Below are 13,388 nucleotides of genomic sequence, written 5' to 3'. Positions count from 1 at the left end.
ACTGATTTTCTACTTTGAGCTTCTCCTAATCTGAGAGAGGGCAGAACGGGTGTTAATTTCAGCTGACAGATAAGGACACTGAGGTATGGGCAGACTATGTGCCCTGCTAAAGGTCACTGATGATCACTGGAGAGCCAGGTCTAAAGTCATAATGCTTCAGAGTGGAAGAGGCCTCAATGAGCCATCTACTCCACTCATGTCAATTTTACAGAGGAGCTAACTTTCATCTCGAGAGGCAGGAGGCGAGGAGATGAGACTGAGAGTGACTCTCTTGGTTTGGCACAAAGCAGCTGCACTGGAGCCATTAGAAAAGAAGGCCTCTCATTTGGTGAGAATGAGGTAGGAGATGAGGATAAGCCCTTTCCTCCTCCTAAATGTCTATAAAAGCTGAGCTACCCAAAATGGTAGCTATATATTAACAAGTTTAATTAAAATTAAATAAAGCAAAATTTAACTCCCAAGTTACAGTAGTCATATTTCATATGCTCAAGAGACACAAGTAGCTGGTGGCTACAACACCAGACAGACTTAACCTGTCCTTCATTGCAGAACGTTTTGCACAGAGATACTCTTAAGTACACCGTTTATGACAAGGATATATTTGCTGGAACGGGCAGCTGGAATCAGGAATCCTGGAGCTGCCACCAATTAGCTATGTGAACTTGGCAAATCTCTGGGCATCCATTTCTTCATCTGTAAAAAGAAGTTAGACTCCATAATGAGAATGGCCCCTTTCTGTTGTAACATCCCATAATTCTGTCCCCAAAGCTCCAGATGGCAAGCTCCCGACTCTAGCCACTCTTCTTTCCAAACTGGGCCCTTTATCAAATTAGATCAAGAGAACATGCTCTTGGACTTCATTATTTCCCGTAGAAATGCAGTTACTGAATGAGAATAGCATCCTCTAATTATTTCAAGGGTCAACATAAGAAATAGCCACAAGAAAAATTTCTCTAAATATTTACCAGGAAGAACCACTTAAGATAGTGAAGAACCTATCCCCAAAGGCCCTCTCATAAGAACTTATACCTACATGATAAATCTATTACAGTTTAGGACCAGAAAAAAAATGTATTTCTCCAGAAGAATTGGTACGCCAATTATGAATGAAAACGACATTGCTCATTACGATGTTTAGGCATTAGTTAGGGCCTAGGCATGGGAGGCCCCTGTTCCAAGGAAACTGGAACAATTGTGTCTCCAGCACAGAGCTTCTGTCTTCCTTGACCCCACTGAAAGTACATTTTCCGCAGAGGCCACACTGAACACTTTTTAAAAGTAGAGTTAAAATGTTAAGTTTTTAAATATTAAATAGTTCACTGATCTTCCCACTATACCGTACTATAGAATATAAACATGGAATATGATGAGAACTGAAAAAAAAACATGAACCTCAAATCACTGAGCTGAACAGAATTAATTATACTGGAAGAATTTGCAGAAGGCTGAATTGTGGCAACTTTTGCATCTTCTCCTCCCCCATTATCTCTATCACCTCCTCCAATTAAATTAATTAAGTTCCAAGTAATTAAAATAATGGCAAGCATTTATTGAGAGTATCTAGTCTATTCAGTGTCAGGCACAGTTGTAAGCATTTACACATATATATATAGTAGTATATACACACACATATATGTAATTAAAACTTATGCCTCACAATAACCCCAGGAGGAAGATAAGGTAACTTGTTCAAGGTCACTAAGGTAGCAAGTGTCAGAGCTGGGATTTAAACCCTGCCAGTCAGGCTCCTGCTCCCTAATACTACATGAGCCCCCTTTTTAATATTGACAATGAACCTTTTCCCACCTTTAGAAGTAAAAATTTAAAATATCATTAGAAAACATTACAGAAACACATAAAGTAAACAACAACAACAAAAAATTGTGCTTGCTTAGCAAACGGCTTTCAGATTTGTCTCTTAGCACTCTTCTACCCTGCCAGCCCTAAGCCCTTCCTGTTTAGAAATTTTGGAGAACGCCAACCCTTTAATTCTGTCATTTTTCCACCGTTCTCTCTGAACTTCTTCCGCATTGTTTTCTGGTGAAATAACTAAAAATCCTGCATTTAGTGTAACAGTCAACGAAAGGCATAATAACCATCAGCAAAACTGTTCCTACCTATTAGTTCCCTGTTTAACAAGGGTGGGTCACAACAACAAAAAGACAATCTAGCTGGGAACTGACAATTTCAGTCTTTGCAGCTGTTATGAGCCAGTTTAAAAATGAATTTACATAAGTGATTGCTGGGCTTTTTATAAACATGGTACCTACCAGGAAACAGTTCCACTTTCTCTTCCCTGGACTTTCTGTCCTCTTGTAGATTCTAATTCCGTTAAGCCTCGAGCTTTACAATGCTTTATATGCTTTCATGTTTTATATGCTTATCAGGACAATCTTCTGTGGACAATAAAAGGAAACAAGTCTCTTAAAGCTATTAGAAAATTAACACTTGAGTTATGTGTTTCTTTAGTTCTAGGAGTAGTGTAGTCAAACAGGCACAGGTTTCAATTCTGGCTTTGCAGCCTTGCACAAGTTACTGAAGCTCTCTGAGTTGTACTGCTTCTGTAAAATGAACTAATTATATTGCCCTAATGGAGCTGTAATGCCAGGTCAACAATAGACACACAACAAAGTTACTTCCCATAATCCAAGTTGTAAAAAGTTACTTTCAAAACCAAGCTGCACTTCTGAGATTCCATTTTTCATTTTTATCCAGTTTGTGGCCACAAAAGTTCCCAAAGGACTCCTTTCAGGTGCTTCTGGAAAGTGTTACCATACGAAAGACTTCTAGTTCTTAAGGGGGAATGGAGAAATATACGTGGATTGGAAATTCCATCCAAACAAAACCTCTCTAAAAAAATTTGAATAGTATTTGTATCCAGGAAATCAAGGTCACAAATCGTTTCTATGAATGAGAACTTTACAGGTTGCCTTCCCTCACAGTTTTTCCTTCACGTATATCCCTGATAAACATAAGAAATGCTGCTGGATATAAAGCAAAATTAATGTTGACCACTAAAGCCATTTCTAATCAAAATTCAATAGCCTACATACGCCTCTTGAAAAAACAATTTGCTCCCAGGCTCCATATGATGAAGCTGGCCATGAGTAACACTGACGTCCCAGAATCCTCAGATTTAGCTTTCTCAAGAAAACTTTCCATGAAACATGACTTGCCAGGGCAAGGACTTGGAGAGGCTCCTTGTGTACCTGGGGCCCTCATCCCTAGAGTGCTGAGCTCTTACCCTGTGGGTTACTGTGTCGAAATGGAAACGGTGACGTTCTTCCTTCAGGGACATTCCTTTTGTTTTTACCTAGCAGCATACACCAATAATTTGTAAGTAGGAAGAGTTTTCTGTTTTCATTTTTTTCCTAATGGACAGATTTAGACAGCCCAAAGGTAGGGCTCGGTATGTGTTGAGGAAGGGGGGCTCAGAGGGCTGGCATGAGGGAGGATTTGTGCCCAAAGGCTTCTCACAGACTCCATAACTGGATGAGGAAATGAGCCAGGATCCACAAGACTCCTCAGCAGCCAAATCCAGAGTTCTCCTCCTGTCAATCATCTGCACTGCAGAGACTTACAGTATACTCTGGCAGCAAGAAGGCTGCTCACCCAGTACTCCTACCTTGACCACGCCCTGGAGTCACCTAGAAGCTTTATTAGACTGTACCCTCTGGGCCCCAGGCCAGGGCTGGGTGCGGCTGGGGCTCCGTGATTTTCAGTCACTCCTCAGCTGATCCTAACATGCACATAAGTTTATAAACCACTGCCCTGGTCCCTTCTGTCTTCAGTTAGGTTGCAGAAGGTGCTAGAGCCTATTCTCTTGAGACTTTTTTTTCTTTTCTTCTAATGAAAGAAAAAGATAATGTATGAAATCATACATTTTGAGCTTTCCTCAAGAAAGTTTAGGTCAGAGTCCTTAGTGTGAATTTATCCCTTTGCCCCACCCACCTAATGAAGACTACAGCCAACTGCAGTGACTGGAGCACAGAACATGCTCCTGGGCAGTGTACAGGGCACCCTTTCAAAGAGGGTGGAAGGGAAATGTATTGGAAGTTTATGAAGGGGAGAAAAGAAATTTAAGAAACAGATTCACTGCCCTTTGGAAATGCATGCAAGGACTGTCACTACTTTCCAAGACCCTGCCTTCATCTGGGCTCCTGTTCCTCCTGGACGCACTCATCCTCCAGTCTAGTTACAAATTACTCACTCTTAGGACGACAGGGCCCTCTGCCTCCAGCTCAAGCCAGCTGGAGTCCTCTGCCCTCATCCCCACCCCAGGTTTCCAGGTGGGCCCTGCCACTTAGGGTGTGACTCCTAAATACCTGTGGTGCAGCAGTGAACCAGAGGGGTGGGGAAGGGTGTAGACAGGGCTCTCTCCAGGACTGACTCCTGCCTACTCAGCCGTCCTCTCAGGACAGGTAGGGCCCAGTGATAAGAGGTCTTGAGCCTGGCCAGCACCTGACAACTCCCAACTCACTAGAGTTGGATTTAATGAGGCAGCACAAAAGCAGGAAAACAAGAGGTGTGGGGCTTTAACTCCACCTTTGCCCTCTGCTAGCCCATGACCTTGCGCAAGTAACAGAAGCTTTCTAGAAAGTGCCTCAGTGTCCCCATCTGTAAAGTGGAAATTAATGTTTGACTAGACTCCTCAGAAAGCTTTTTGAAAAGTGCAAAGTGCTTAAAGTTATTTTGATACAATACAACTTCTCTAGACATTAATTGAGTCTTCTATGCATGGGACACTGCCTATCACTGACAATATAAAGATGAAAAAAAGGCCACTGAATTCAAGGGGTACAATACATTCCATGCGGGAAACAGAAATGTGGTAGATAAAGCTACATAATTCAATGTAATAATTAGTATGATGGCTGAATAGCATGCTACTGGGAAGCCAGACAACAGAAAATTTACATATGTCCACAGATGGAGGAGAGAAGAGGACAAGGTGACAGACAGCAGGTAAATATTGATAGTCAGGTACTCATCTGAGCACTTTATGTATAAAATCTCGAGTGAGCCTCAAAACAACCTTGTGAGGTAGGTAGGTACTGCTTTCCCCATTTTACAGATAAGGAAAGCAATACCTACCTACCTCGCAAGTTCAGAGAGGCAGTCTCTCAAAGTCATATGGCTAGTGAATGGCAGAGTTGGGCTTTGGCTGTGGGCCCAAAACCTAGATCATAATCTTTCCACACACTGTCTCCACCCTGACTATGACCCCATTCCTGACCTCCCCAGTGCCCTGCCCTGGCCCAGGCATAGCCCAGCACACCCCTCCTCTGTGCTTCCATACTGCTGTATTCACAATGCCATATAACATGCCTATTATTCTGTCATTATTTGTTTTTGTGTCTGTCTCCCTCATTAGCTTACTGGTCCTTAGGGAAGAAAGGGAAGGCAGCAGGTGCCTAGTAAACAGCTGGTGTTTGGTGTTTAATAAATGTTAATAAATGTTTTCTTTTCTTTTCTTTTTTTTTTTTTTTTGAGATATCTCATTCTGCTGCCCAGGCTGGAGTGCAGTGGTGCAATCATGGCTCACTGCAGCCTCAAACTCCTGGGCCCAGACAATCCTCCCACCTCAGCCTCCTGAGTAGCTAGGACTACAGGCACACGCCACTGCACCCAGCTAATGTTTTTTGTTTTTTGAGACAGAGTCTCGCACTCTCACCCAGGCTGCAGTGCAGTGGTGCGATCTCGGCTCACTGTAAGCTCCACCTCCTGGGTTCGTGCCATTCTCCTGCCTGAGCCTCCCAAGTAGCGGGGACTATAGGCACCCGCCACCGCACTGGGCTACTTTTTTGTATTTTTAGTAGAGACGGGGTTTCACTGTTAGCCAGGATGGTCTCGATCTCCTGACCTTGTGATCTGCCTGCCTTGGCCTCCCAAAGTGCTAGGATTACAGGCGTGAGCCACTGCGCCCGGCTGCACCCAGCTAATTTTTAAATTTTTTGTAGTGATAGGGTTTCACTGGGTTCCCCAGGCTAGTCTCAAACTCCTGGGCTCAAGCAATCCTCTCATCTCAGCCTCCCAAAGTGCTGGGATTACAGGTGTGAGCCACCGCACCTGGCCAATAAATGTTTTCTCAATGAATGAAGGAAAAAATGAAATTATGCTAAGCTTTGAGAGACAGGTAGGAATTCACTAGGTGGTTTGAGGGAAACATTCTCAAAAGTAGAGGCAGAACCTTATTCATCCTTATGTCCCCAGGGTCTTGTACTTATTACAGGTACTTAATAAATGTCTAACAAATTCTAGGCAGAGGAAACAGTGCAGGAAATCCAGAGAAATTTAAGGTTACACAGTGAGTTTGGATAACTTGGCCAATGTGAATCACATAGTGGGTATGTGGGGACACAGAAGTGCTTCTCAAACTATTCATGGGGAAAGACCAGGTTTTTTTTTTTTTAAACTTCCAATTCAATATGGACCAATTCTTTCATAAAAATGCAGCAAAAAGGAACTGCCAAAAATGGGACAAAATGCAAGTCCAGTTCTGAATCAACAGATTCAACAGATGTAAAATGATGGTCAAACTGCTATAAAAACTACCAAACATGGACTTATCTAGCTGCAGACTGCTAACAAAGAGGTCTGTCTGCTGACCAAGCTTTTGGCACTGAGAAAGGTGGAGGTAGGGGCTATTGTGGAGAGCCACAAGAAAGACAAGCTTGAATTGTTCTACAAAGGAAAGAGAGATCCAGAATAATGTTTACTGAGGATTTCTGTGTGCCCAGCATGGTTATGAGTGCTTCACACCTATTAACTCATTTACATTTCATAACCTATCTGTGAGGTAAGTGCTATTATCACACTCGTTTTAGAGATGAGTAAACTGAGACACAGTCGTGAAAAACATTCCCAAGATTCCAGAGGTGGTAAGAAGCATCACGAGGCCTTGAACCTGGGCAGTGTGAACCTTCATTACTAGACTCCGATGCCTCTGGGGAACTCACAGACAATTTTCAGCCAGGAAGTGACCCACTGAAATTTATGTTTTAGAGAAATCATACTGGAGGCAGTGTGCAGGGTAAAGGTCAGTTAGGAAGCCACAACAACAATCCAGGTGAGAGGCATGGGGGTAGGGAGGAGCAGACATATGGGCGCTTTAGGAGATGGACCCAGGCTTTGGTTGGGGGCAGGGTGTACGAGCTAGGGAGAGATGAAGAGGAGGGAGGCGTTCCTGATGACTCAAGGGTTCAGAGCTTAGCAACCTGGGTGGATGGAAATGCCTTACAGAAAACAGGCCAGAAAGCAGGTTTTAAGGGGATGATGATGAGATCAGTTTTCAGCAAATGTCTACCTGAATTTGAAGAGCCTGAGACAGACAATCCACAGTTGTGTCTTAGGAAAATTCTACAGACTGTGATCTTCGTTTACTGAATTCAGGTAGTCACTATTTTCACCCTAGTTCTGCCAAGCCACTTTCCTCCTCTTCTTTCCCCTTTGCACTGGTTACACTTAAAATAGTTTAAAAAGCAGCAGTTCCACAACCCTAAACTTGCCTCCCTTCAAAAATAACATAGTGTGTATGCAAAATGCCACACTCATTACAGCTTATTTCTGAACAAAAAGCAGATTTCCCTGCAAATTCTTAATTGCATTTTCATTAAATCCAGACTCTTTATAATGGCGTATGTGACCTATTCTCTGTCGACTTCTCCAAACTCATCTCCTACCACGTATTAATTCATTCATTGTTCTTTACACTCCTACCACAGGAGCCTTCTTTTTGTGCTCAAACACGCAAAGCTTGTTCTCAACTCAGTGCCTTTGCACTGGCTGCTCCCTCTACCTGGAATGCTCTTCTCCAGATTTAACCTGGTTGCCTCCTGCTCATCAGCTCTCAGCTCAAATATCAGCAGAGAGATCCCCAGCGTGAGAAGGATTTGTCATAATGTTGCTAGCTCTGATATGGGCTTAAGGGCAAGGGACCAGAGGGAGGTCTCTAGGAGTTGATGGCTCCCAGCTGAGAGGCAGCAGAGAGCCAGAGGCCCTCATCCTATAACTGCAGGGAACTAGATTCCACCCACAACCTAAATGAGCCTAGAAATGAATTCTTCCCAAAGCCTCCCAATAAGAGGCCAACACCTTCAATTTGGCCTTGTAAAACCCAGAGGAGAGAAACCAGCCAAGTCCACCCTTTCAACGTACAGAACTGTGAGATAATTCATATTTGTTGTGTTAGGCTGCTAAATTTGTGGTAATTTGTTATAGTAGCCATAGAAAACTAACACACTCTTACAGCTGATGTGCGTTACAGTTTAATCAGCAGCATTTTTTTTTTCTTAGTGCCACATAGAATAATGGCACATAGAATACTGGCACATCTAATCAATGACATCTTAAATTTGTTGAAATATGGTGTTATTATCTCTGTTTTGCAAACGGGAAAACAGCATCTGAGAGGTCAGGTGATTTGCCCAGGAGACTGAAACTGCAAACTCAAGCTCTAAACCCGGGGTGTCCAATCTTTTGGCTTCCCTGGGCCACACTGGAAGGAGGAGAATTGTCTTGGGCCACACATAAAATACACTAATGATAGCTGATGAGCTGAAAAAAGAAATCGCAAAAAAACTCATAATGTTTGAAGCAAGTCTACGAATTTGTATTGGGCCACATTCAAAGTCATCCTGGGCCACATGCGCCCCGCATTTTGAGATTTTTTTGCAATTTGTTTGTAAGCTCATAAGCTATCGTTAGTATTCGTGTATTTTATGTGTGGCCCAAGACAATTCTCCTTCCACTGTGGCCCATCTTTTGAGCCCGTGTTCAAAAGATTGAACATCCCTGGGCTAGGGTATCTTGTCAAAAGGCCAAGGAATGGCTGACATGACCTCCTTCAGGCTCATGTCTGATACAGGACCACAAAGACCCAGCCAGCTCCAGAAGCAGTCAATCCCTTCTGATCAGGCACCCAAAGGTGCTAGGTACTGGACCAAGATCTATGTACCGATACTGGACCAAGATCCTGCCCTTATGAAGCTGACACTATAGTGAGGTAGGTTAATATAACAATTGACTGAGATAAGTGCTAGAAGGAAAACAAAACATCCAGAGAACTTCAAAGCAACCTCCACAAAAGTCAGAAAGTACATATTCAGGAGCTGAAAAGAAACAGAGCACTGGGCCTGGAAGATAAAATTTTTTCTTTGGGATTTTTCATGGGCCACTCATTGCTAGTGTGGGAACTCCCAGAGACAGAGCTTTCTGTTGTGAGTTTAAAATTTTTTTTTGTTCTTTTGCTTTTTTTGTTTTCTGATGGAGATATAGGGTAACTTTATATTCAAATTCATAAGACTGCCTTTTGTGAATTTCCAAAAATAAAGCCACAGCCATCTTCCCATCAAATAACAACTTCCCTCTCTTTCAATGGCATTCAGTTTTTAAAAGATGAAAATTAATTTTATATTAAAATAGCACCCCAAGAGCTGACTGAAAGAGCACTTCAAAAAGAAAGATGATTCTATGCAACTCCAATCCTTTGTAGAATCTTGAGCTCTGGCTTAACTTCTGACATTGTGCTTTTACTTTCATCTTCTCTTTCACCCTGGAAATAGAGTAGACAAAGCTCTGATGGTGAAATTAAAGGGAGAACAGGAGCCCAATTCAGAGAGTAAACAACAACAAAATGTGGCATGTATAACCTTCTTTCAGGAGATACTTGTAAGTGGAAAATTCTAGGCTTCTTAAAAGGAAGTTTTTAAGTTTTGCAGGAAATATTATTGAAATGTATATATTCTCAACCTTTCTCTTTTGTTTTTGTTTGAGAGGGAGAAATTCCAGGCTAGAAGATCATCTTCATCATGTTTTTTGGAGAAGCCCCAGTTTAGTAATACCATTAGCTGAAAACTATTTTTAATTCAGACATTAGCAACTGGCATAAAACCCTACTTTCCACTTCTCTTGATTTTGCACTGACAATTTGGCAGCCCACTCTACCCTTAGGCCCAAAAGAGCCATCACATTCATAAGTCTGTATTTAGGAGATTCTGACAGAGATGTATGCAAAAGGAAAGGTCAACAAATGCCCACAGGAGGATCAACATTCTGTAAAAGATGTAAGAACGGCCCCAAACCACCATCTCACTCATAATCAAAAATATTTCAATGGCTCTAAATTACTGTTGTGCAGAAACCAGATTAGCAAAAATAAGAAGAGCTGACACTTTTGTGGCCGGTGGCCCTAAGGAAGCAGGACATCCAATACATTCCTAATGGGAGGGCAAAATGGTTCCATCTTTCCGGAGGGTTACTACAGAGCACTGTGATTCAGCAGTCCCACTTCTGGGCATCAATCCTTAGGTACACTTTCACAAAGCAAAATGATTTATTACATCTTTATTCATCACGGCACTGTCTGTAATAGCAAAAGATTGGGAAACAGCCCAAAGGTCCAGCAGTAGGGACTGGTCAAGGGGACCATGGTACATCCACATGATAGAAAACTTGTTATTCTATGTGTGTGTGAGAGATATTTGCAGAGACAGATGTCTAAAACATACTGCTAATTTTAAAAGGCAAGGTAAAGAGTATATATACCATCTTTAATGAGAGAAGGGGGAAGAATTAAAATACCATGTATTCTTTTAGATTGTATTTACAAGTTGCTACTTGCAGAGAATATGGGAAAGGCGTGCCTGGGGATAAGATGGGAGCAAGATTTTTGAATTTGAAAACTTTTGATTTTTTGTGAATTTGCTATTTAAAGAAATCCTGGGGCTGGGCATGGTGGATCAGGCCTATAATCCTACCACTTTGGGAGGCCGAGGCTGGCAGCCTCAGGAGTTGCTTGAGCCTAGGAGTTCGAGACCAGACTGGGCAACATGGTGAAACTCCATTTTTACAAAAAACACAAAAATTAGCCAGGTGTGGTGGCAGGCACCCATAGTCCGAGCTAGTCAGGAGGCTGAGGTGGGAGGATCACCTGAGCCAGGTAAGTCGATGCTGTAGTGAGCCATGATTGTGCCACTGCACTCTAGCCAGGGTGACAGAGTGAGATCCTGTCTCAAAAAAAAAAGAAAAAAGAAAAGAAATCTTGTAGGGAATTCTTATACGAAATTGTCAAAAATGTTTACCTTTATATAAGATTATAATGTTTCTTCAAGATCATATATTATGTACTTTCAAAAATATAGAGGTTGCATAGGCAATTTTCCCAAAAGTATGAAGAAAGCACAAGATTGGCAGGGAAGAGATAAAGCTAAGGTGGAGTTCAGCAGCTCAGGAGGAGGAGTTGGAGAAACCTGGGTTTAGGCAGGTAGGTTCTCATGTGAAAGTTGGTCGAAATTTCAGTCCAGAGTTCAGAAGGTGAGCACAGTGAGCGTGGAGAGGGTAATTTCTGCCCTGTGTTATATTACCTGCTGGATGTGGGTGGCTCTGAGCCCCCTGATATTTATTACAGCCAGAAGAAAGTCAGAGAACTGTAGGTGAATGGGAGGCAAAGACAGGAACACTAGGATTACCTACCAGGCGGCCTGCCAGGAGCATTGATTTGCTCTTGGAAAAAGCATGCTGCTCATCAAATATTTATGTTAAAAAAGAGGGCAAGGCATGTGCTGGAATATTCTGCTTAATTTGACAGAGATATTCCTTGAAAACTTGAGACTCCTGGAATTTTGTGTAATCAAATCATACTAGAAACACAACAAGTGAATTAGCTATTTAAAGAAATTCTGTAAGAAATTCTTAGGAATTGTCATCTTCTGCTCTTTCTGCTTTGAGAATATGAGTATGTCTGAAGATGGCTGCATTTAACCAGGTTAAATGTGAAAGGCATTCACGTTTCTGCATCTTTTGGATTTTTTCACAAGGTGTATTGTCTCCAGAAAACAGCAGATGGCCTAGGTATGAAGTATGAACCAGCACCTTGGCCCTCAGGACCACTACCTTAGCAGTTAGATTCACTAAACACGGCTGATCCTACAGGCTGTGCAAATGCCTCCCAGAAGAGGAGCCAGGAGGAGGAAGTTGATTCTGACTATAGGCTTGTCTAAAGGATCAACTTAAAAAGCATGCAAGTAGTACCAGTTGGTACTAAGAGGAACACAGACAAACCCTCTGAGTTTGTGATACCTTTGGCAATAAGACTCCGCACCTCTTAGCCTAAAGTAGGAGCCTTTTTCCAGAAGTAGCAGCTACTCATAGGTAAGTTCCAAAGGCTCCTGCAACCACTGTTACTTGCATCCTGTCCCCAAGGAAAAAGGCCTATGGCTGATCAATGAATAACATGAACCCCTCTCCACATTCCCAAGAGTTACTGCTACTCCATTCCCTGCACCAGGCCAACAACACAACGGGTGCTGGTGACCCTGGCAAGTGACCCTTAGAAATAATGAATTGAAGAGAAAGAAATTCATCATAGGCAACGTGTACCACTGAATGTTTCTTTCCTAGCATATATAATCAATACTACTTTTTTACATGTACCTTGCTGACACACACCACAGAAAACATGGTTTTATTCCTTCATTCCACTGGCATTCATGAAGTTTATACGTTTCCCAATAAAGCCCGACATGATAAACCAAATGGTTAAGTGACAGACTCTACCAGCTGATGGCATCTAGGGGACTACTGTGGCTGTAGGGGCTTTGAGAAGCAGAACTGCTGGTAGCCATATTGTGCCTTTGTGTGTGTTAAAAAAGGTAATCCCTCCAAGTACACCTAGACTTTTGCAGGCTTGGTAGCATCAGAAAGAAGTTCCCTTTCGTCCTAGCAGAGGCAATCCTACTCCAGGATGCATATGGTTTTTGTTTGTTTAGCAGATGTGAACCTCCCATTTGCCTCCTTGCCCAGGCCCTCTTGTGCGGTGAACAACTTGTACAACAGTTCAAGGCATCCCTGTCAAGAAGTCATAATCCATTCCTTCTGCTTCTTGGCCAGACATCCAACCCTCCCATGACAACTTATCTGCACAGCCAATCATGACCTTATATACCCACATGAAGCCCCATGGTCTAATGTGCAGGCCATGGTCTAATAATTCAGGTTTCATTAGTGTAGGTATAACTCAGGCATCCAGTCTAAAGGTTACACCTTTCTAATTTGCCTGAGATTCTGGGTAAACTTGGTATGATGATGTTATCTCACTAACATCTTCAATAATCCTCAATAAAGTCCAGGAGGCTTTCAGATTTTGATTCCTCTTTCCATCCTTAGCTTTAGCTTATGGTGGGATTTAATGGATTTCAGTTTGAGTCTTCACTTGAGAAAAAACCTCATGTTTTTCCTCTGCAATAATTTATCCCCCCGCCCAAAATCCCACAAAATTTGACATCAAGCTTGGGGTCTGAGTCAAAGGGTCCCAGTGGGGAGTTAAGGGTTTAGTGTCCAGTGGTCAAGGACGTCTCGGCTAGTGCCATCTGCAGCTAAATAAAAGCCTG

The 13,388-nt window shown here is 42.4% G+C and overlaps 1 protein-coding gene across 4 annotated transcripts in view; it reads right to left on the bottom strand.

The window, feature by feature from the left end:
• The window catches only part of GNG12 (G protein subunit gamma 12), a 128,737-nt gene that overhangs the window by 108,932 nt on the left and 6,417 nt on the right, over nt 1-13,388 (bottom strand). Inside the window, exon 2 of one of the 4 annotated variants that reach the window (XM_038001464.2) lies at nt 2,271-2,396. The exons of the other annotated variants lie outside the window; for them this stretch is intronic. The gene's annotated coding sequence lies outside the window, so the exon portion shown is untranslated. The remainder of the gene's footprint in view (nt 1-2,270; nt 2,397-13,388) is intronic. 4 annotated transcript variants of the gene reach the window in all.

Source organism: Chlorocebus sabaeus, chromosome 20 (genome assembly GCF_047675955.1).
Source record: "Chlorocebus sabaeus isolate Y175 chromosome 20, mChlSab1.0.hap1, whole genome shotgun sequence".
In the NCBI taxonomy this organism is placed as follows: Eukaryota; Metazoa; Chordata; class Mammalia; order Primates; family Cercopithecidae; genus Chlorocebus; species Chlorocebus sabaeus.
This window is presented reverse-complemented; position numbering and strand designations above follow the sequence as displayed.